General features: G+C 47.0%; 1 protein-coding gene and 1 long non-coding RNA gene across 15 annotated transcripts in view; one reads left to right on the top strand and one right to left on the bottom strand.

Annotated features, from left to right (window-relative positions):
• Window positions 1-23,404, bottom strand: part of LOC144804990 (V-type proton ATPase 116 kDa subunit a 4-like) — a 6,844,636-nt gene that overhangs the window by 3,977,519 nt on the left and 2,843,713 nt on the right. The window lies entirely within an intron of this gene.
• LOC144769540 (uncharacterized) lies at window positions 205-23,091 on the top strand. Its single transcript, XR_013598717.1, has 3 exons — window positions 205-323; window positions 457-516; window positions 22,956-23,091. It is a non-coding gene; the product is annotated as an uncharacterized LOC144769540 (long non-coding RNA).

Raw genomic sequence — 23,404 nt, 5'->3', positions numbered from 1 at the left:
TGATATCGGAACGCAATTCATCTCGTAAACGGGGCATTTTATGGCAGGTCAAGCCCCGTAGAGAGAGCTTGTGTTTTTCCACCTTAATTTACAGACGAAGGTCATCTCTTTTAACTGATAACGAGTAGCGAGAAATGCTTCTGGTGACTCCTCGCTTACTGCCGAGAGATAATACACTGTTTCTTACTAAAAATAATGGTAGTTAAATATTTTCGGGAATCAGGAATTTGACTTTTGCAAGACGCTGTCTTTTTGCAATAGAAGCTGACGTGAAGAGTTTCCCCCACCACGGACTCATGAAGATGGGTCACGGGAACAATGCAGTAAGTCGCAGTATTTAAGCATGACTGTATAAATTAATCCGACAGTCTTTAACCACTAAAAGCGATTTCAGATTAACTTCCGGGTGAGGAATGTAAGAAAGAAATGTGATTTGAAGTTTGTGTTTCTATACAGATCCTGAGGTGAAGGTGTTTCCTTCCATGTGCTTAGGAAGAAGTCTGGAAAACAAACAGAGTAAGTCTAGATGAGCATGAGTGTTGTAGGCATTCTTCATAGTCCTTGCATCATTTAGGCATGATATGTAGATATTGTTAAGGGAGGTACATTTATTTGGCTTCCAGGTACTTTCTCAAAGGAAAACATTTATTTTTAACTTTACTGAAACATGCTGAACATGGGCAAGAACAATAACCCAGGGTTTAGGTGCATCATGCCCTATGAGTGCTTTCAGACAATGTGTGAATGCCTCATTTCATTGTAAGCAAAATGTCACTACTAATAAATTGGTAGGAAGTGACGGAGATTCGAACTTGCCCCCCTTTTTTCTAGATCGGGTAAGGATGGGAATCTGCACATATGGATTTGTCTGTGTCACTGGATAGGTGTGGGGTAGTGTAATGACTGATAAAACTTTTTGGTTAACATTACAAGTGAGGATTATGTATAATTGTTCATTACCTATGTATGTCGTTGGTCTCTTTTCAGATTCCATATCCCTCAGAGAATAGAGGGCGTGTACCTGAGTTTTGCCAGTGTAACGACTTCAAGCTGGTAAACGGGTAGTAAATATTTTTTAAAAATCCGCCATTGGTGAGTAGGCTCTTTAGGATGTGCCCCCTCCTTTGGGTGAGAATATATCACTGGTCCTGAGCAATGCTGAATCGATTTGGACTCAATAGCTGAAACATGTCGACCGTTTTTTAGGACAGGGGGTTCAAATTTACTTAACCCTCATATGTCTGATTTTTTCACTTCTGGTTTTAATTGAGTTTGAATCACCCCTCTATTAAAAGTGTTGGTTGGGGGAGTGGTCTACACTCATTTTAACTTCACACGTTTTTTGTTGTATTATAACACGTACTAACAACTGGAACCCAATGAAGACAAATGGCTACCTACCGTGTTTAGGTGCCTGAGGGTTCCTTTTTTCCTCACTGTGAATCCTTGACTTATCTCTGTGACATATTTTATGTTTTTACACAGGGCACATATGAGTAATGGTGGTAAGGATAGGTGGCCTCACCCCTTCTCCTACTGTCCCTTTTTTTGTATTATAGTTTAGATACTCTTTAGTTGTTCTTCAAAGTATATCCCAAGGGGTGTGAGAGTACTCTATGTTACCCTTTCTCTCTTGTTGTTTAGCGAAGTTTGGCAGCGTGCAGCTGCGAGAGTAATAAGAGTGAAAAATACTTTTCTAAACTCTATAGTTTTCCTTTGAGAAGTGTACCCCCACACAGATATGATTGAGGACTCAGGTCTTTCTTTTTCGAGAGAAGAGGCAGATGCCATTCTCAATGACCCCACTTTGTTTGCTGATCCTTTGGTGGCCCAGACTATATCCCAGACTTCAGACTGGGAAAAATTGGGAGAACAAAAAAAAGAACCGGATTAGAGCTATTTTACACGGTTCCATGATGAAAGAGTACCTGACTAACAAGATTGCTCCAAAAGGTTTACTAGTGAATAATGCCCCCCAAATTTTTTTAGAGGATAGCGTGTTTAGAACAGAATGGGCTCAGATAGCCTGGCATTGTACACATGATTGGGCCCTCTTGATTATAAAAACTACCCTTCGGCTTTCAGAGGACCTACTTGTAGAGATCCAGGCTACAGAGACCCATATTAAAACCCCAGTAACGGGGTTTAAGAAAAAATTGGATGAGTTTAATAAGGAGCTGAATGAGTATAAGGATAACCTGGCCCAGTCTAAAATCCAACAGTTCCAAAAAGACTTGAAAAAATGGTTGCATGCCTAAGTATATCCCTATGCTAGCGCTGAGTATACACCACCGGACCACACCAACTATAATTCTGATGCTTCAGATGATTCCAATTCGAGTGGGTCAAGCGTAGGGAACTCCGGCAGAAAGCAATGAGGGAGAGGCCGAGGAAGAAGACCACAAAACAATTGCAATTGGTTTCCATATCAACAACCAGAAAATGGAGGTTTTCATCTAAATCCTTTTAGCCATCCACCATTCCCACCACAGATTAGCTGGAACCCACATTTTGTCCCACCCCCTCAGTTTCAACCAAATATGTACCCCCCACATTTTTTAGGGTTTGGCCAGAGAGGCCGGGGCAAGAGACGAGGAGGGAACTGAGTCCATTGGCAGACGCCAGAGGTAGTGGGAGACAACACCCGCAGCAAAACACAGGAGCAGAGAGCGGGTCCCAGCAATGTGTAAGTTTAGTCACAAATTTGTCAAGTAGGATTTTAAATCCGGAAGAAGGGACTAGGTTTCATACCTACACCACGCCTTGATCGTTTTAAACTCTTTCGTGAACTCAGTGAGTTTTTTAGAAAATTGAGGTTGAGAGCATTTTTTGAAAATCAGGATTCTGTTGAGAGCCAGGCCCTTAATAGTGATACCAAATTCAGGAACAAATTGACTTTTACTCCTCCTACACACTTAGTTCCGGTAGAAATAGTGGCCTTTGAACGAGCGGTGTTCCATGAAGTGGAACATATTGAAGAACCTACACCGTTTAAAAACCTAACAGGTTCAGAGTACAGAGCTATAGAATCCTTGAAAAATGATCCTAATATAGTGATTAAGAGCGCCGATAAAGGAGGGGGCATTGTCATACAAGATACTGTCGCATATGAAGCTAAATGCAGACGCCTCCTGAGTGATACAAGGAGCTATTTAGTTTTGGAAGAGGATCCTTCAGCTTTTCTAAGGGAGGAGATTGTCGAACTAGTGATGACTGCCGAGCGTGACGATTTTATCAGCAAACACGAAGCAGACTTCTTAACAAATTCTGAAGGAAAAGTTCCATACTTTTATTGTTTACCCAAAACACATAAGAACCGCCTTCCTTCCCCTAGAAGACCCATTGTTTCGGGTATTGGGTCCCTTTTAGAACCCCTCTCAAAGTACTGTGACTATTTCTTTAAACCTTTGATAAAGTCAACGAGTACCTATATTAAGGACACTAAGAGCTTATTGGCAATGCTTTTGACAGTGAAATTGCCTGAAGAGTCTTGTTTTCTTGTCTCTCTAGATATAGAGAGTTTGTATACCTGCATTCCGCAGGATGCAACATTAAAAGTTCTGACAGATGCCCTTGAACAGACCACATGGGATTACAAAACTTCACAAACGTTTGTAATTGAGTGTGCAACTCTGGCTCTAAAACGTAACTACTTCTAATATCAAGATCAGATTTTCCTACAGAAGACAGGGACTTCCATGGGTATTACCTTTGCCCCTAGTATTGCTGGACTATATGTCCACAATTTTGAGAAAATCCATATCCTGGCAAATACCAACCCATACACTCTCAATGTTATCCTGTGGCAGAGGTACATTGATGATGTGCTATTGATATGGAAAGGAACTGAGGAGAGCCTATTGTCTTTCTTCGATTGGGTGAATACTTGTGATCCTCACTTGAGGTTCACCCACCAGTACAGTCGAGACTCTATTGAGTTTTTGGATGTCACGATCACCAGGACTGGTGATCATTTAACAACGAAGACATATTACAAATCGACATGTAAGAATAACCTGCTTCATTTCACAAGTTTTTATCCGCGCCCTTTGCACGAAAATTTATCTTATGGTCAGTACCTACATATACGTAGAAATTGTACTAGTGTTACTGACTATAAGCAGCAGGCGAAAGATCTGACACATAAGCTGTCTGACAGAGGGTACCCGGCTGGAATCTTAAGGAAGAGTTGCAAAAGGGCCAGAAATCAGAGTAGGGAAGCCCTTTTAGAAGATAATGTAAAAGAAGGAGATTCAGAAACACCTTTAACTTGTGTGACTACTTATAGCAACATCTCGAATGCAGTAAATCGAAGTATAAGTAAACAATGGAGGATATTGACCAGTAATGGCCTTGAGTGGCAGAAGCCGCTCTTTGCCTACAAACGTGATAGGAGCCTCAAGAACGACCTAGTCCATACCTGCCCTAAAAATAAAAATATAACACAGGACTCAAATGTGCTCACCATCTGGGGTTTGCCACCAGTCACGGCTGAGCATAACCTGCCACACTTATGGTGGCCAAAAGCGGTACAAAAGGGGGTGGTGATGTCTGAACTGGGGTGGCAGAGTGGGCTAAAGAACGGTGACGGAATAAACCCAGATCTTTTGACTGGGTGTGAGTGTTTGACTGATTCAGATGCTCCGTCCATCACCACCCCCTTTTGTACCGCTTTTGGCCGCCATAAGTGTGGCAGGGTATGCTCAGACGTGAGTGCATTGCTCACTTTGCCACTGGATTCAAGCAAGCCGGGCTGAAGACGGCTGGAATGCCAGAAACCGGTCCTCGGAAGCTTGTTTCCGGTCCAGGGAAGGCATGGCATGGCAGTTTGGGCTGGACTGTTCCCATCAGGCACAGGGTCAGACTGATTTGCATATAGCCATGTCTGAACTGGGGTGGCAAAGTGGGCTAAAGAACGGTGATGGAATAAACCCAGATCTTTTGACTGGGAGTGAGTGTTTGATTGATTCAGATGCTCCATCCATCACCACCCCCTTTTGTACCGCTTTTGGCCGCGATAAGTGTGGCAGGGTATGCTCAGACGTGAGTCCCTTGCTCACTTTGCCACTGGATTCAAGCAAGCCGGGCTGAAGACGGCTGGAATGCTAGAAACCGGTCCTCGGAAGCTTGTTTCCGGTCCAGGGAAGGCATGGCTTGGCAGTTAGGGCTGAACTGTTCCCATGAGTTACAGGGTCAGACTGATTTGCATATAGCCATGTCTGAACTGGGGTGGCAAAGTGGGCTAAAGAACGGTAATGGAATAAACCCAGATCTTTTGACTGGGAGTGAGTGTTTGATTGATTCAGATGCTCCGTCCATCACCAACCCCTTTTGTACCGCTTTTGGCCACCATAAGTGTGGCAGGGTATGCTCATACGTGAGTCCTTTGCTCACTTTGCCACTGGATTCAAGGAAGCCGGGCTGAAGACGGCTGGAATGCCAGAAACTGGTCCTCGGAAGCTTGTTTCCGGTCCAGGGAAAGCATGGCTTGGCAGTTCGGGCTGGACTGTTCCTATGAGGCACAGGGTCAGACTGATTTGCGTATAGCCATATCTGAACTGGGGTGGCAGAGTGGGCTGAAGAACGGTGATGGAATAAACCCAGATCTTTTGAATGGGTGTGAGTGTTTGATTGATTCAGATGCTCCCTCCATCACCACTCCCCCTTTTGTACCACTTTTGGCCGCCTTAAGTGTGGCAGGGTATGCTCAGACGTGAGTCCCTTGCTCACTTTGCCACTGGAGTCAAGCAAGCCGGGCTGAAGACGGCTGGAATGCCAGAAACCGGTCCTCGGAAGCTTGTTTCCGGTCCAGGGAAGGCATGGCTTGGCAGTTCCGGCTGGACTGTTCCCATGAGGCACAGGGTCAGACTGATTTGCATTTAGCCATGTCTGAACTGGTGTGGCAGAGTGGGCTAAAGAACGGTGATGGAATAAATCCAGATCTTTTGACTGGGTGTGAGTGTTTGATTGATTCAGATTCTCCGTCCATCACTACCCCCTTTTGTACCGCTTTTGGCCACAATAAGTGTGGCAGGGTATGCTCAGACGTGAGTCCCTTGCTCACTTTGCCACTGGATTCAAGCAAGCCGGGCTGAAGACGGCTGGAATGCCAGAAACCGGTCCTCGGAATCTTGTTTCCTGTCCAGGGAAGGCATGGCTTGGCAGTTCGGGCTGGACTGTTCCCATGAGGCACAGGGTCAGACTGATTTGCATATAGCCATGTCTGAACTGGGGTGGCAGAGTGGGCTAAAGAACGGTGATGGATCAAACCCAGATCTTTTGACTGGGTGTGAGTGTTTGATTGGTTCTGATGCTCCGTCCATCACCACAACCTTTTGTACCGCTTTGGCCGCCATAAGTGTGGCAGGGTATGCTCAGATGTGAGTCCCTTGCTCTCTTTGACACTGGATTCAAGCAAGCCGGGCTGAAGACGGCTGGAATGCCAGAAACCGGTCCTCAGAAGCTTGTTTCCGGTCCAGGGAAGGCATGGCTTGGCAGTTCGGGCTGGACTGTTCCCATGAGGCACAGGGTCAGACTGATTTGCATATAGCCATGTCTGAACTGGGGTGGCAGAGTGGGCTAAAGAACGGTGATGGAATAAACCCAGATCTTTTGACTGGGTGTGAGTGTTTGATTGATTCAGATGCTCGGTCCATCACCACCCCTTTTGTACCGCTTTTGGCCACCATAAGTGTGGCAGGGTATGCTCATACGTGAGTTCCTTGCTCACTTTGCCACTGGATTCAAGCAAGCTGGGCTGAAGACGGCTGGAATGCCAGAAACCGGTCCTCGGAAGCTTGTTTCCTGTCCAGGGAAAGCATGGCTTGGCAGTTCGGGCTGGACTGTTCCCATGAGGCACAGGGTCAGACTGATTTGCATATAGCCATGTCTGAACTGGGGTGGCAGAGTGGGCTAAAGAACGGTGATGGAATAAACCCAGATCTTTTGACTGGGTGTGAGTGTTTGATTGATTCAGATCCTCCGTCCATCACCACCCCCTTTTGTACCGCTGTTGGCCGCCATAAGTGTGGCAGCGTATGCTCAGACGTGAGTCTCTTTCACACTGTGCCACTGGATTCAAGCAAGCCGGGCTGAAGACGGCTGGAATGCCAGAAACCGGTCCTCGGAAGCTTGTTTCCGGTCCAGGGAAGGCATGGCTTGGCAGTTCGGGCTGGACTGTTCCTATGAGGCACAGGGTCAGACTGATTTGCAGATAGCCATATCTGAACTGGGGTGGCAGAGTGGGCTAAAGAACGGTGATGGAATAAACCCAGATCTTTTGAATGGGTGTGAGTGTTTGATTGATTCAGATGCTCCCTCCATCACCACTCCCCCTTTTGTACCACTTTTGGCCGCCTTAAGTGTGGCAGGGTATGCTCAGACGTGAGTCCCTTGCTCACTTTGCCACTGGAGTCAAGCAAGCCGGGCTGAAGACGGCTGGAATGCCAGAAACCGGTCCTCGGAAGCTTGTTTCCGGTCCAGGGAAGGCATGGCTTGGCAGTTCCGGCTGGACTGTACCCATGAGGCACAGGGTCAGACTGATTTGCATTTAGCCATGTCTGAACTGGTGTGGCAGAGTGGACTAAAGAACGGTGATGGAATAAATCCAGATCTTTTGACTGGGTGTGAGTGTTTGATTGATTCAGATTCTCCGTCCATCACTACCCCCTTTTGTACCGCTTTTGGCCACAATAAGTGTGGCAGGGTATGCTCAGACGTGAGTCCCTTGCTCACTTTGCCACTGGATTCAAGCAAGCCGGGCTGAAGACGGCTGGAATGCCAGAAACCGGTCCTCGGAAGCTTGTTTCCTGTCCAGGGAAGGCATGGCTTGGCAGTTCGGGCTGGACTGTTCCCATGAGGCACAGGGTCAGACTGATTTGCATATAGCCATGTCTGAACTGGGGTGGCAGAGTGGGCTAAAGAACGGTGATGGATCAAACCCAGATCTTTTGACTGGGTGTGAGTGTTTGATTGGTTCTGATGCTCCGTCCATCACCACAACCTTTTGTACCGCTTTGGCCGCCATAAGTGTGGCAGGGTATGCTCAGATGTGAGTCCCTTGCTCTCTTTGACACTGGATTCAAGCAAGCCGGGCTGAAGACGGCTGGAATGCCAGAAACCGGTCCTCAGAAGCTTGTTTCCGGTCCAGGGAAGGCATGGCTTGGCAGTTCGGGCTGGACTGTTCCCATGAGGCACAGGGTCAGACTGATTTGCATATAGCCATGTCTGAACTGGGGTGGCAGAGTGGGCTAAAGAACGGTGATGGAATAAACCCAGATCTTTTGACTGGGTGTGAGTGTTTGATTGATTCAGATGCTCGGTCCATCACCACCCCTTTTGTACCGCTTTTGGCCACCATAAGTGTGGCAGGGTATGCTCATACGTGAGTTCCTTGCTCACTTTGCCACTGGATTCAAGCAAGCTGGGCTGAAGACGGCTGGAATGCCAGAAACCGGTCCTCGGAAGCTTGTTTCCTGTCCAGGGAAAGCATGGCTTGGCAGTTCGGGCTGGACTGTTCCCATGAGGCACAGGGTCAGACTGATTTGCATATAGCCATGTCTGAACTGGGGTGGCAGAGTGGGCTAAAGAACGGTGATGGAATAAACCCAGATCTTTTGACTGGGTGTGAGTGTTTGATTGATTCAGATGCTCCGTCCATCACCACCCCCTTTTGTACCGCTGTTGACCGCCATAAGTGTGGCAGCGTATGCTCAGACGTGAGTCTCTTTCACACTGTGCCACTGGATTCAAGCAAGCCGGGCTGAAGACGGCTGGAATGCCAGAAACCGGTCCTCGGAAGCTTGTTTCCGGTCCAGGGAAGGCATGGCTTGGCAGTTCGGGCTGGACTGTTCCTATGAGGCACAGGGTAAGACTGATTTGCATATAGCCATATCTGAACTGGGGTGGCAGAGTGGGCTAAAGAACGGTGATGGAATAAACCCAGATCTTTTGACTGGGTGTGAGTGTTTGATTGATTCAGATGCTCTGTCCATCACCACCCCCCCCCTTTTGAACCACTTTTGGCCACCATAAGTGTGGCAGGGTATGCTCAGACGTGAGTCCCTTGCTCACTTTGCCACTGGATTCAAGCAAGCCGGGCTGAAGACGGCTGGAATGCCAGAAACCGGTTCTCGGAAGCTTGTTTCCGGTCCAGGGAAGGCATGGCTTGGCAGTTCGGGCTGGACTGTTCCCATGAGGCACAGGGTCAGACTGATTTGCATATAGCCATGTCTGAACTGGTGTGGCAGAGTGGGCTAAAGAACGGTGATGGAATAAATCCAGATCTTTTGACTGGGTGTGAGTGTTTGATTGATTCAGATGCTCCGTCCATCACCACCCCCTTTTGTACCGCTTTTGGCCGCCATAAGTGTGGCAGAGTATGCTCAGATGTGAGTCCCTGGCTCACTTTGCCACTGGAATCAAGCAAGCCGGGCTGAAGACGGCTGGAATGCCATAAACCGGTCCTCTGAAGCTTATTTCCTTTCCAGGGAAGGCATGGCTTGGCAGTTCGGGCTGGACTGTTCCCATGAGGCACAGGGTCAGACTGATTTGCATATAGCCATGTCTGAACTGGGGTGGCAGAGTGGGCTAAAGAACGGTGATGGATCAAACCCAGATCTTTTGACTGGGTGTGAGTGTTTGATTGGTTCTGATGCTCCGTCCATCACCACAACCTTTTGTACCGCTTTGGCCGCCATAAGTGTGGCAGGGTATGCTCAGATGTGAGTCCCTTGCTCTCTTTGACACTGGATTCAAGCAAGCCGGGCAGAAGACGGCTGGAATGCCAGAAACCGGTCCTCAGAAGCTTGTTTCCGGTCCAGGGAAGGCATGGCTTGGCAGTTCAGGCTGGACTGTTCCCATGAGGCACAGGGTCAGACTGATTTGCATATAGCCATGTCTGAACTGGGGTGGCAGAGTGGGCTAAAGAACGGTGATGGAATAAACCCAGATCTTTTGACTGGGTGTGAGTGTTTGATTGAATAAGATGCTCCGTCCATCACCACCCCCTTTTGTACAGCTTTTGGCCGCCATAAGTGTGGCAGGGTATGCTCAGACGTGAGTCCCTTGTTCACTTTGCCACTGGATTCAAGCAAGCCGGGCTGAAGACGGCTGGAATGCCAGAAACCGGTCCTCGGAAGCTTGTTTCCGGTCCAGGGAAAGCATGGCTTGGCAGTTCGGGCTGGACTGTTCCCATGAGGCACAGGGTCAGACTGATTTGCATATAGCCATGTCTGAACTGGGGTGGCAGAGTAGGCTAAAGAATGGTGATGGAATAAACCCAGATCTTTTGACTGGGTGTGAGTGTTTGATTGATTCAGATGCTCCGTCCATCACCACCCCCTTTTGTACCGCTTTTGGCCACCATAAGTGTGGCAGCGTATGCTCAGACGTGAGTCCCTTGCTCACTTTGCCACTGGAATCAAGCAGGCCGGGCTGAAGACGGCTGGAATGCCATAAACCGGTCCTCGGAAGCTTGTGTCTGGTCCAGGGAAGGCATGGCTTGGCAGTTCGGGCTGGACTGTTCCCATGAGGCACAGGGTCAGACTGATTTGCATATAGCCATGTCTGAACTGGGGTGGCAGAGTGGGCTAAAGAACGGTGATGGAATAAACCCAGTTCTTTTGACTGGGTGTGAGTGTTTGATTGATTCAGATGCTCCGTCCATCACTACCCCCTTTTGTACCACTTTTGGCCACCATAAGTGTGGCAGGGTATGCTCAGACGTGAGTCCCTTGCTCACTTTGCCACTGGATTCAAGCAAGCCGGGCTGAAGACGGCTGGAATGCCAGAAACCTGTCCTCAGAAGCTTATTTCCGGTCCAGGGAAGGCATGGCTTGGCAGTGCGGGCTGGACTGTTCCCATGAGGCACAGGGTCAGACTGATTTGCATATTGCCATGTCTGAACTGGGGTGGCAGAGTGGGCTAAAGAACGGTGATGGAATAAACCCAGATCTTTTGACTGGGTGTGAGTGTTTGATTGATTCAGATGCTCCGTCCATCACCACCCCCTTTTGTACCGCTTTTGGCCGCCATAAGTGTGGCAGGGTATGCTCAGACGTGAGTCCCTTGCTCACTTTGCCACTGGATTCAAGCAAGCCGGGCTGAAGACGGCTGGAATGCCAGAAACCGGTCCTCGGAAGCTTGTTTCCGGTCCAGGGAAGGCATGGCTTGGCAGTTCGGGCTGGACTGTTCCCATGAGGCACAGGGTCAGACTGATTTGCATATAGCCATGTCTGAACTGGGGTGGCAGAGTGGGCTAAAGAACGGTGATGGAATAAACCCAGATCTTTTGACTGGGTGTGAGTGTTTGATTGATTCAGATGCTCCGTCCATCACCACCCCCTTTTGTACAGCTTTTGGCCGCCATAAGTGTGGCAGGGTATGCTCAGACGTGAGTCCCTTACTCACTTTGCCACTGGATTCAAGCAAGCCGGGCTGAAGACGGCTGGAATGCCAGAAACCGGTCCTCGGAAGCTTGTTTCCGGTCCAGGGAAGGCATGGCTTGGCAGTTCGGGCTGGACTGTTCCCATGAGGCACAGGGTCAGACTGATTTTCATATAGCCATGTCTGAACTGGGGTGGCAGAGTGGGCTAAAGAACGGCGATGGAATAAACCCAGATCTTTTGACTGGGTGTGAGTTTTTGATTGATTCAGATGCTCCGTCCATCACCACCCTCTTTTGTACTGCTATCCAGTGCCACAGTGCAAGTGCTCCCTAGGTTAAATTGATTGATAAGTGACTCCATGATTGGGTTATTTGATTTACCTGTCAGACCCTAGTACAGTGCACTACGTGTGCCCAGGGCTTGTAAAATCAAATGCTGCTTATGGGCTTGCAGCACTGGTTGTGCCACTCACAGAAGCAGCTTGGAAAATGTGTCTCAGGCCTGCCATTACAGAGCCTATGGGCAGTCCAGTACTGCCATGTTGACTTGGCCAGTGCACCCACTTGCCAGTCCCTAAACCTTCCCTTTTCTTCATGTCAGACAACTCTGTGGTAGGCACAAATGCAGGGTGCATTGTAAGTTATAAAGTAGGACAAGCCCTAATGTATGTGGCATGTCCTAATAGTGAATTTCAGCCATTTTCGTTTTTCACTTTTGCAAGGCTACCTATTCCTCATAGGCCAAAATGGGCAGTTTGATTATTACATCTTATAATCCTAACTTATTCAGGGAACATGGTAGAAATTTGAGTTTAGTATGCCTGAACTCAGAATGATAAAATACATATTTTAGTAAAGTTGATTTTAACATTCTGTGTTTGAAAATACCACTTTTAGAAAGTAGGTACTTTCTTGTCTAACTATACAAGCCTGCCTCTGCTAGGTTGTGTATTCCTTGTCTGTAGGTTTAGTGACAGGGGCTGGGGGATTCCAGGAGACAGGGTGAGTCAGCCCAGTGGTGAATAGAGAGATCTGCATCTAGATGGGAGGGAGGAGTTGCACCTGGGACCTAAAAAGGGCTGAGTCTTCCCTCCACAATGCGGTCTCCACCTCCTATGGTGCGTCTGATGTCTCAACCCTGCACTGTGAAAGGAAAGAAGGCGTCATGTAAAAAGAGTGCTCCAGGACTGACCAGAACTGGTTTGGACAAGGCAAAGGCCTCTCTGCCTTCAGAGAACAAAGACAAAAAGTAGTATAAATATGGAGACCCAGACCCCAAGACTTTAGATCACTTCTGGGAACAAGACAAACCTTTTGCCAAGAAAAATAACCAAGGAAGCTGCAGGAGTTTGGACTGCCCCTCTGCCAGTGTGATGTTCGCTGGGTTGGCCTGCAGTGGTTTCTTTATTGCCAAGGAAAGGATAAGGAACTTTCAAAGAACTTTCATCATCTTGCAGAATATTTCTCCAAGGGCTTGAACTTGTGCTTGCCTCCTGCTGAAGTCTCAGGAACAAAAGACTTCACCACCAGCTCCTCTCTGAATTTCCTTGCTGTGAATTCTATCTGCTGAAGCCTGCGTGTCACTGGGAGCTGGAAGCGGGACGCAACGAAAAGAAGCGTGTCGCCGCCACAGCTGTAGTCGTCGCATCACTGGAGAAGCGTGTTGCAGGGCCTGTCACGGCTCCAAAGTACAGAGTCGTCACAAGGCTGCCAGGGCGTGTATGCATCGTCGCATCAAGGGCACCATCTTATAGCGTCGCACCAGGCTTGCCGCATCGCATCGAAGCGCCATCTTGCGCATCGCAACCGGGTTGCAGTAAGAGAATCTACGCATCACCTCTGCTCCGGTAAGGATCCCCTACTCTGTGCAAGCATTGAGGCACGACGCATCATCTCCTTCTAAGCATGGAACTGACGCATCTCCATTGCTGCAAGCCTTTTGTTTATTTAGCGTTACGCATCCAGGTACTTTTGTGACACTTTTGTCGCATTTATCACCAACTTGAACTAAGTAACTTCTACCATCTTTAAGTCAATTTTGAGTACAGTATTGTGGATTTTTTTACATTTGTGGTCTTGTGTTAAGTCTATATAAAGAATACTTATTTTTATAAAACCTGTGTAGTGTCCATCTGTAGTGTTTTCACTGTATTACTGTGTGTAAATGTAAATGTAAATGTCAAGGTATTTGTAGAGCGCACTGTCACCAAGCGGTTTCCTGGTGCTATTACTCATTCCACTGTGGAACCCTTCCTGGCTTTCCCTGTGAAGGTTCCACTCCTGGGCACCCCCAGGGTGAAGCCAGGCATCCTAGCACTGTTGGGGCCGGTGTGGAGGTTAAGCATGCTATTGCCCAGAGTTGCAGCGTGGGGCCCATGATTATAATAGGCACTGAGGCGAGAATTGTCAGGTCCGAGGAAATTGAGCCCAAGACCCGCCAAGGCGGGAATTGAACCCTGGTCCCGGACCAGAACTCTGCATCAGGGTCTGCCGCTCTAACCATTGAGCCACACTCCTCTACTGTACACTGTGTATTCACAAATGCTTAACACACTGCCTCTGAGATAAGCCTGTATGCTCATACCAAGCTACCAAGGGGGTGAGCAGGGGTTATCTAGGAGTATAATCCCCTTCTCCTGACTTAGAAGCAGGGGTCCCTATTTGGACAAAGCTGTACACCATTGCCAACTAGGGAGCCCGAGTTCTAACAAGCTCTATTTTTTTCATATATTTTATATTTGTATTTATTTGATAATACAGTACTTGTTTGTTGGATTTACCAATAATCGAATTGCTGTTAGGTAATCCCAGTGCGTATACGTGAATTTGTGTAATTTCTGTGTCTCTCAGCATCGGTTTGTCACAAGGTAAATAAGGTTCTTACAGTGCAGTCGCAAGTATGATTATCCCTCCAACCAAGCCTATCATTCACCAGTCTACCATTAACATCTAACACATGGTTAACAATTCATACAGAGACACATGGCCTTTAACACTGGCTGCTTCACCCTAACTGGTTGTTAATAAGCAAACTATTTTATCGGTAATTGACTAAGTCACTACCTTACATGCACCCATCACGCTCCATATCAAAACACATAGGTGAAAGACATTATAATTTACAAAACCAATAGCTCTAACTCTCTTAACTGCTAGACCTATTGCATTGCAAATGCTTGTTTTGTACTAGCTACCAGCAGTACGAGGGTCCAAATGATGGAGTCTCTTCTCCTCCTTGGTGGGATGAGGAGGAGGATAAAATGTAGACAGGGTGATATAATGACCCTCATGGAACAGGGTCACCTCCTTTGGAAGGAGCAAAGCTTTTGTCCTCAAAGCCAGCTTCTCCAGAAAGAAAGTTGTAAAGGGAAAGCAAACAAAGTCTCTGCAGCTCATTCAAACACCAAGTTGAAGTAAAGACCATCAAGAACATGCTTTGTATTTTAGCAACGAGCAGCGATGCATGGGCCCAAACTGAGACCCAATCAGGAAAGTGAGATGCAAGTAATCACTGAGGAAAAGTCAACAGTGAAAGGGAATGCATGTAAGTCAACCCCTTGAAGACCACATCACAACCGGAGACTTAAACAGAGAAGGTTGGTCTGGTAGACAAGTAAGTACTGAAAGAGCTCCAAGGTAACCTTTAACTGTGCCTAATGCCAACCTTTCTGGGCTAATTAAAGAGCAAAATGCAACACATATAGATGTGCCTTAAAGGGGCCAATTTTCTTCCCAGTGCACCAGGATACAAAATGGGATCAATTCCTTGTCTCTTTGCATGAAAATGGGGACACTGGATGTTATGTTGCACAACCTGTCCCTCTGAGAGGAAGCAGAAGAGCAGGTAACAGTGACAAGCATAGTTGGTGCTCATATCATACCCTCTACAGCCAGTCCAGCACAATCAGAATCACTTGCACCCAATACTGAGGCAACTTCATCATGACTAGTAATAGATGGGAAAGTCCCATTTCAGATGAACTGCATCCCCTAGAGGTCTCCATGAAAGAAATCTCGAGGATGCAGAATAGCAGACAGTTTGCATTCTTACAAGTGGAAAAGAGGTGCACTGGAGGGGTACCCCGGAGAGAAAAGATAGACTGAATCATCCCTGGATGAAGACACCACTTGTGGTTGGCAAGATGACCCCCAACTCAGGTTATAGGCATCGGGTGGTTGACAACCAGCCAGGTATTGTGAGACAGAGCCCAAGCTCACAACCTCACTGCTTCATAACACAATGGGCCACCTTGCTTGTTGTTATACCACAATGCAGGCATACTGCCTATTAGAACTTGGTTGGACCGACTGCAAATAATGGCGGAAATTGCCTTCAGCACAGCGGATTGCCTGAAGCTCTAGTAGATTAATGTGCCACATCTTCTCTGCTGGAGAACAAAGTCCTCTATTCTCCAAGCCATCGGTCATCCAGGTGTGACTCCCATCATAGAGTGAAGGCATTCTCCACCACTGTGACCATTGTTGGTGGGGCTGGAATGAGCTCCCACAATTTGAATTCTCCCTCAGTGACCATCATTAAAGATCATTCACTGCCTCCAAGGTGATCCATTTTTTGAAAGAAATGTAGTGCTGCCCATACATATGGTTTATAACGCCTCCTTATTTGGAGTAACAAATCACCTTTTACTTGAAGATTTGTCTGGTATTATTTATTTATACCTTGTGAATCATTTTTTAGTTAGAGAATTAGTTTATACGAAAAGACAAACCATGTACAAACAATTATTCAAACAATAACTATACTGTACATATGACATTTAAAAATGTGGATATTGTGCAAATGTACATATGAAATGTTTAGATTTGTGTTTTATGTAGTAGTGTTGTAATTTTGTATAGTTATTGTTTGAATAATTGTTTGTACATGGTTTGTCTTTTCGTATAAACTAATTCTCTAACTAAAAAATGATTCACAAGGTATAAATAAATAATACCAGACAAATCTTCAAGTAAAAGGTGATTTGTTACTCCAAATAAGGAGGCGTTATAAACCATATGTATGGGCAGCACTACATTTCTTTCAAAAATTGACATATGGTCCAGCTGTCCGTACGTCCCAGGACCTAACTCCCTGTATATAATAGTCCAAGGTGATCCTGGCATTGTCGCAGGTCTGCTCATTCCTGAACCCACTGGAAGAGGAGGCTGAAGGGCAAGAATGTGCCAGTGAGCATTACATGGATGATAGGATTCAGGAAGCCAGAATGTAACCCTGAATATGCTGGGGAGACAGGAACGCCAGGAGAGATCTTGTGTCCAAACACTGCACCAATGAAAAGGAGGCACTGAGAAGGCTTCAGCTGTGACTTGAATATGGTGATGGAAAACCCGAAGTCGAACAACAGGGATGATGTGGCATTCAGATAGCCCAACACCAGTTGTGGTGAGACAGTCAATTGTTGGGGCACAGTAAAATGGATATTCCTATCCTGTGAAGATGTGCCACAATGACTGCCAACACCTTGAGAAAAGCTAGAAGTGCTGAAGTCAACTCAAACAGGAGGACTGAGAATTGATAATGGTTGAGGCCTACCATAAATCACAGGTAGTCCCTGTGGGACTGCAGGATTGGTATGTGGAAATATTCACCCTGAAATTTGATGTTTCAAATTCATCGCCTTCAGCCACGCCACCGGACTCCACTGGACGGACCACAGCTGCGTCCACTTCAGCTTCAAAAAGAACACGACCCACCACCACCAGCAACAGGCTGCACGCAGAAGCTGGAACAAGATCACAGCCGACCAGCTTGTCGCATCCCTGAGCCAGGACCCCCCCCCACCAGCTCAGCGAACCCCAGCCTGGCTGCCAACAACCTCACGGGGTGGATCAGCAACTGCGCAGACGACCTCGCCCCACTGAGGACCCTGCCCAGCAGACCCGGCAGTAAGAAAGCACCATGGTTCACCGACGAACTCAAGAGCTCCAAGAAGAACTGCCGAGCCCTCGAGAGAGCCTGGCGCAGAGACCCAACACCAGACAACATGACCACCCTCAAGCTCGCCACCCGAAAACACCACCAACGGATCCACACCACCAAGAAAACCGCATTCAAGGAACTGTCGTATTTTGGCAGTTCCTGAATTAGCGTTTAGCTCAGCTATACGATCTTTTCTCTTAACTTGACTAAAATATACGGGGGCCATTTTGAATCCTTTGGCTTCCATTTGTATGAACACGCTGCCTCGTGGTCAGCATGCCCTTTTGTCCTTTCTCGATACCCTTGGTCGTCTACTTTGCCCAGCAACAAGCTATTTTTAGTACTGGTCAAGCGCACATGCGCATTACACATCAACTGGTCATTCTTTAGGAATGTTATCCCAAACTGACCAGTACTACTGGACTCCTCCCACATGCTGGCTGTGTTCCAAAAATGACCTTATATGTACCTAAAATGTGTAAACTTGTAAACGCCTATCTTTTTATTGCTATTAAACTGTATAAAAGAGGTCGTGCACCGATACTCGGTGTGCTACTTCTTGCATTGCCGAAGGGTGCTGTAGGAATGTACCACCACCCCATGGGGTCTTAATAAATCTGTCTTTTGCATTTTCCAGTGTCCATGCCAACTTCTATACTAAGGTGTTCGAGAGTTTAGCAAAGTATGTAGGCCTGATTGAACCCAACACCACAGAACGACTAGACAACAACGCACACAACAGCAAAGAACTCTTCAAAATCGTCAAAGAGCTCTCCAACCCCAGCGCCGGAAACAACGACATCACCCCATCGCAAGACCTCTGCAACTCCCTCGCCTCCTACTTCCACAACAAGATCGCAGCTATGCACAACAGCTTCAGCACACAGTCAACGCCCCCCACGACCGCACCTGCTCCCCCCACCACCACCCTCCACGCCTGGACCCTGATCAACACCGAAGAAACCCTACGCACGATGAACTCCATCCACTCCGGATCTCCAACCGACCCCTGCCGTCACCACGTCTTCAACAAGGCCGGCTCTATCATCGCACCCCACCTACGGGACATCATCAACACCTCCTTCGCCACCGCAACCTTCCCAGAGAGCTGGAAGCACGCCGAACTCAGCGCTCTACTGAAGAAACCATCAGCGGACCCCACCGAACTCAAAAACTACCGCCCCATCTCGCTTCTCCCGTTTCCGGCCAAAGTCATCGAGAAGACCGTCAACAAGCAGCTGGTCGCCTTCCTCGAGACGAATGGATCCCTCGACCCCTCGCAGTCTGGCTTCCGGGCCAACCACAGCACCGAGACCGCCCTCATTGCCGCCACTGACGACATCAGAGCCCTGCTCGACAACGGGGAAACAGCGGCCCTCATCCTCCTGGACCTCTCCGCAGCATTCGACACCGTCTGCCACCGCACCCTAATACAGCGCCTCAGCAATGTCGGAATCCAAGAGAAGGCACTAGAATGGATCACCTCCTTCCTCGCAGGAAGGACACAGAGAGTCCGCCTCCCCCCGTTCAAATCAGAGGCCACCAAAGTCATCTGCGGAGTCCCCCAGGGTTCATCGCTCAGCCCCACCCTCTTCAATGTCTACGTGAGCCCCCTTGCGGCCATTGCATGCCAGCACAACCTCAACATCATCTCTTACGCCGACGACACCCAGCTGATCCTCTCCCTCACCAACGACCCCGACACCGCCAGAGCCAACCTACACGAAGGGATGAAAGACGTAGCCGAGTGGATGATGAACAGCCGCCTGAAACTGAACTCAGACAAGACGGAAGTCCTTATCCTGGGATCTTCGCCCTCCGCCTGGGACGACTCCTGGTGGCCCCCTGCCCTGGGCAGCGCACCCAAACCAACGGACCACGCACGAAACCTGGGCTTCATCCTGGACTCCTCCCTCTCCATGACCAGACAAGTCAATGCCGTCTCCTCGTCATGCTTCAACACCCTGCGCATGCTACGCAAGATCTACCGGTGGATCCCCACCAAGACTAGGAAGACGGTCACCCAGGCCCTCGTAACCAGCCGACTGGACTACGGCAACTCCCTCTACGCCGGAACCACTGCCAAACTCCAGAAGAGACTCCAGCGGATCCAGAACGCCTCAGCAAGACTCATCCTGGACATCCCCCGACACAGCCACATCTCCGGACACCTGAGAGACCTGCACTGGCTCCCGATCAACAAGAGAATCACGTTCCGACTCCTCACCCACGCACACAAAGCCCTGCACAACCAAGGCCCAGGATACCTCAACAACCGACTCAACTTCTACACTCCGACCCGCCAGCTTCGATCGACCAACCACGCCCTCGCCGCCATCCCCCGCATCCGAAGAGCCACCACAGGAGAAAGGTCCTTCTCCTACCTGGCCGCCAAGACATGGAACTCCCTCCCCACCCACCTTCGCCTCACCCAGGACCACCTCTCCTTCAGGAAGCACCTCAAGACCTGGCTGTTCGAACAGTAGCGGACCCCCCCCCCCTCAAGCGCCTTGAGACCCTCTGGGTGAGTAGCGCGCTATACAAATGCCTTGATTGATTGATTGATTGATGTTTCCTAGTTCCAGGTTCAACTGAACCTGTATGAGAGACAAAATGTTGAATTTCTCCTGGAGGATGCCAATGAGATAGAGACCACCATGTTTATTGAGCACAAGAAAATAGCAAACATAACATCTGTGCTTAGACTTTCATTGTGGGACTACTTTTACGGCTCAGTTTCTTAGATGAATTATGGCTTCCCATGGCAGAATACATGTGTTTATCTAAAGAGACGGAGAGCAATGGAGGGATGATAGGGTGTAACTCCTAGATTGGGAGGGAATATACTTTCTTGACGAGTTGTAGGACCCAATGGGCTTGTGATGACTTGCTAAGCCTTTATGTGGTGTGGTACCTTCCCCTCATCAAGCTGTGTGTTCCCTCAAGGAAAAACTAGGATGTTTTGTTAGTGAAGTGTGGGTAGAGGAGGAGGAGGATGAGGGCTAGTGTTGATCCACTGCCTCCCCTGTACTATCAGAGAGGTATTGTGTGCACAGAGTCCAGGGAGTTTCCAGAGGCATAAAAGAGGCTAAATTAGGTGAGCTCTAAGAATTCTCTTTGTGGTACTGTGGGCAAGCCGCCAGGCTTATCCAGAGGGCGTGTTTAATTTTATTATTGTATTCACTCTCTCAAGGACTGATTACACACACTCAGAGACAGATTCCAGACAATTGGGTAAGTACAAAAAATGTATACTTGCATTTTCTGTCTAGAACCATGCAGGACTTGGTACAGATAGGTAAAATATACTTTGAATTGTAAACCTTTACACAGAAATGCAATTGAGGATGGAGTTGCAATTGTTACAGGTTGATATTGCTTTAAAAAGCAGTTTGAATTACATAGTAATTACTTTCAGATTACATCGAGTACTGGGGGTGGTATGCCGAGATGCCACACATAAGGATGAAAACAAGTAACTTACCTGTAACTACAGTTATCCAGTATTGGTATCTTTCATAGATTCACATGCCTGAATCATTCCCCGTCATCGAGGCGGGAGTCCCACTGTAAAATACAAAAGCAGTGCCTAAGTAAATAGTAGTAGTAAGCTAAAAGAAAGCCCAGATGCCTAAAACTTAGTGGCCTATCTACATCAATGTATGAAAAGAACTAAAAAATAATTCCAACCAATCAGCTACTAGCACCCTCTAGAACCTTCTCCTGGGATTTTCTTAGCACAAGTGGGAAACAGAGATCCCAACCAAAGAACTGTCCCGCCGGGGAGGAGGGTGGGTGCATGAGAATCTATGAAAGATACCAATACTGGATAACTGTAGTTACAGGTAAGTAACTTGTTTTCTTATTCAGTATTGAGGTATTTTTCATAGATTCACATGCCTGAATCAGAATAGCAAGCAGTAAGCTAAAACAGTGTTGTTTGTGGATGGTGGGAGACAAGGTTTAGAAACTCCCAAAACACACCCAGAAAGGTTGGAACATTAACAAGCAAAATACACTTTCAAATAAATATAATGCATGCTGAGAAACATTACCTATGGAAGGCAAGGTTAAATACAAAGAAATGCATAAATTAAAAGTAATATATATATAGTATATATATAATGTATATATATATATATATATATATATATATCACAATTCCGGTGTCCGGCCAGTACCTGCTCACGAGCGGGTCGTCGTCGGGGTCCCGGCGGCCCAAATATCAGAAAATAGATCTCCCATATACAAGGAAACGTACGACGACACACCAGGAGTTGCTGTGCTTCAAGAGTTTATTTTGGCAGCAAAACAAACAACGCGTTTCACCAACAGGCTTGATCACGTTTGTAATGGATTCAAAATCTTAGTCCTTTTACCATAAACAAAATATTAACATAGACAAAGGACTACCGTGCACTCACCCCCCAGTGCAAAATACATGGCAGACATATTGGAATGGTGATATATTGCGATCAGGTTCAACATGATGCAAATTGCTGCCCCAATGCGAAAAATAAAACAAGTAACACATATGTCAGAAAAAGTACGGCTGGCAACAGTCTTTTGAATGCGAGAAGTGCGCATCCTAGACAACTGGTAGACAGTATCCCCTATGGGGAACTATTGCGTGCGAAACGCAATTGTAGTACTAGTGAGCTGTTTGAAACAGAAAAAACCAGAATGATTACACGTTTCAGAGAAAGGGGTTACAGTAACAAAACCATACAGGGGGCTGTTGCTAAAGCTGATACGAGAATGAGGAGGGATCTCCTTAACACCAATGCAGACACAGAAGCAGAATCCAAGATCAGGTTCATAACTACCTTTTTTAGGTCAATCCAGTGAATTGAGAAAGATTTTGAATAGACACTGGCATGTGTTACTTACAGACCAACATCTAAAACCACACCTTAAAGACTATCCCCAAGTGACTTTTAGAAAAAGCAAATCACTTAGGGATGAACTAAGTCCGAATGCAGTGGTAGGAGTTACCAAATCCAAAGATATACCAGGGTTCAGATGCTGTAGATCTTGCAAGGCATGCCGTAACAGTGAAAATCGTAAAGAAGTGACGGGACCCAGCACAGGTAAAACATTCACGATACGTAAAACCCTGACCTGCAATACCATGTACTGTGTTTACCTGTTAATTTGTCCATGCAACAAATGGTATGTGGGGAGCACGACTTTAAAAGCAAAGGAAAGAGTGCTTCAACACATGAGGGCCATAAAAAACCACAACACGCAATACCCAGTTGCAAGGCATTTTTTCGAACAGCATTACCAAAATGAGAATCTTCTCAAAATGGTGGTACTGGATAAAGTAGACCTAGGTCCACGGGGAGGAGATAGAACTACATGTCTACGTAAGTTGGAATCAAGATTGATTATTGATTTTGAATGCATGTACCCACAGGGGTTGAATAATCATGAAGAACTGTCTATCCACTTAAAGAAGTAATTACAGCAACCTGACATTTGTAAATAGGAAGGACAACTGATAAGTAATGAAGTAATTAGAATGTACTATTTGATTCTTGTATGTTTAATATCACTATGTCCGTAAATGCCGCAATCAATGTACGCCTTGATTTTAAAACTACTTTGTTTTTAACAAATTCACAGATGCTTTGCACTTTGGGACTATTGGATATGATGCATTCCTGGATAGGATCCAACAATAGAAAATAAAGGATGATCTGTCGATGTGATGCCTTGCCAAAATACGAGTTTTTGAGAGTTTGCTGAACTAGTATCCTGTACGCAAGTGCCATCCATGCTTAGTCAGTATCCTAATGTGATGAGACTCTGATCCATGATTTGGCTTTATGCCATACGCTGTAAATAAGAAAGTAACATTATATGCCCACTTGGGCGGTATCTGCAGAGAAAATGCCAGATGTTGTAATTAAGAAAGTAACATTCCATGCCCACTTGGGCGGTATTTACAAAGAGTATGATCATTCTCCAATATTTAACTGACATTTTGGGAAACATGGGTTTTGCCCACTTGGGAAAATTGTCTTTGGTTCTCAGCATTAGAAGATGGTTGAACAAGTTAGTTTATAACAACA

Source organism: Lissotriton helveticus, chromosome 1_1 (assembly GCF_964261635.1).
Source record: "Lissotriton helveticus chromosome 1_1, aLisHel1.1, whole genome shotgun sequence".
Taxonomy (NCBI): domain Eukaryota; kingdom Metazoa; phylum Chordata; class Amphibia; order Caudata; family Salamandridae; genus Lissotriton; species Lissotriton helveticus.
Note: the sequence above shows the minus strand (reverse complement) of the source record. Positions and strands in the feature narration are given on the sequence as shown.